Source organism: Amblyomma mixtum, chromosome 3 (genome assembly GCF_055824585.1).
Source record: "Amblyomma mixtum isolate Tamu chromosome 3, ASM5582458v1, whole genome shotgun sequence".
NCBI classification, from domain to species: Eukaryota; Metazoa; Arthropoda; class Arachnida; order Ixodida; family Ixodidae; genus Amblyomma; species Amblyomma mixtum.
This window is the reverse complement of record NC_143014.1, coordinates 48763810-48765365: the sequence shown is the minus strand read 5'-3', so window position 1 is coordinate 48765365 and position 1556 is coordinate 48763810. Positions and strand designations below refer to the sequence as shown.

The 1556-nt window shown below is 42.9% G+C and overlaps 1 non-coding gene across 1 annotated transcript; it reads right to left on the bottom strand.

The window, feature by feature from the left end:
* Positions 1-540: 540 nt before the first annotated feature.
* On the bottom strand, positions 541-613 carry TRNAR-UCG (transfer RNA arginine (anticodon UCG)). The gene has a single exon. It is a non-coding gene; the product is annotated as a tRNA-Arg (tRNA).
* Positions 614-1556: the final 943 nt, after the last annotated feature.

The window sequence follows — 1556 nt, the reverse complement described above, 5'->3', positions numbered from 1 at the left end:
GAAAAGTGTGACTGCATAAATTTCATTATTTGCCTTTTGTTTCTGTTTTGGTTTGTGTTTCCTTTCCCAATCCTGCTTGGATTCCAGGATGAGGAAGGCTCGGACTTGAGCTGAAAAATAAAAGTCATCTCTCTCTCTCTCTCTCCAGGATGAGTCTGCAGTATGGTATAGCCACGGCGAGGGCCGGGTATTCACTGTCAAGGGTTCGTGTCCGACAGAAATACTCTAAGACAGCAATACTTCCAAAGCAGCAATGATGGTTCACGTGCCCACACAAATAAGATGGTATGTTGGCCGCTGTCGCGTTGCACACAGTGGTAAGATTGGTTTTTGAGGAAAGGAAATGGCGCAGGAATTGTCTCACTTCTCGTTGGACACCCCAACCACGCCGTAAGGGAAAAAAGAGGTGCCGTTGTGGAGGGTTCCGGAATAACTTCGACCACCTGGCCATCTAGGTTACATTTTGGTTGTCGCAGGAACGATATATCTTGTATGTTAAACCGTTCGCAATATGGTGGCCAAGAAGGGAAAAATTAAAAAAGAGCCTGCCAGGACTCGAACCTGGAATCTTCTGATCCGAAGTCAGACGCGTTATCCGTTGCGCCACAGGCCCACAGAGACCTCCGGGTTCATCTATTTTATTTATTAATACAGGGGAAGAGTGTAACCAAAGATTAACTACCACGTTCCTTTTTTTTGTCAGTGTGTTGTTCTATATGTTCGTTTGTTGTTGTTTTATAAACGTTGGAAATAAACGCTGGAATAACTTTTCCTGACCTTCAGTAAACATTTAAACTTTGAAACGTTTAACCACGCAGTTAATAAGACGTTGCAGCCTGGGGCTACAAAGCGACACGAAATGCAACAGAGCACAATTAATACGTGCTACTTAAAAATTCCCCTTGAAACGGACAGCATCGACTCCAAGATTAAACAGCCTACCGTGAAGGGTGCCATAATTGATCACGGCGGATGGGTGACATTTAGAGTTTTCTCGTGACAATTGGGGACTGTACATGCGCTCTATGGCAATCACAATCTCTAAGGCATAAGTAAAGCAGGGCGAATGAAGAAGCTCGAAGGAGAAACGAAGAAGGGACGCCTTCGGGCACCTTCATTCGCGCTGCCGAACTTACGTCAGAATGGACCATCTATCCCAGCAAAAAGTTCTACTTGAATACCGTCTCATGAAACAGAAAAGTTCTGCTAATAGGAAAACCTCACTACGTGCCTAACAGAAATATTCCGAGATACGTCAAACCTTAGAAATAATGCAACGTTCTTTTATCGCTATGGTTTTACATTATACTAACAATAGTTTTATTCGAAGCTTTACCTGCCCAGCCATCGATGTCGACTGCAGTCGATTTTGGAGACTGTAAAGCAAATTGAACCTTTCAAGGAAATCATAACTTTTTACCACACATATAAAAACACGTCGTATACTATAACGCAAACCTTGTTTCAAAAAAGAAAAAGTTGTTTTTCTTTGTCAGCATATAACTCTGGCCACCACTCTTCTAACTTCGAAAATCTGCACACAATGTGCCTCACAC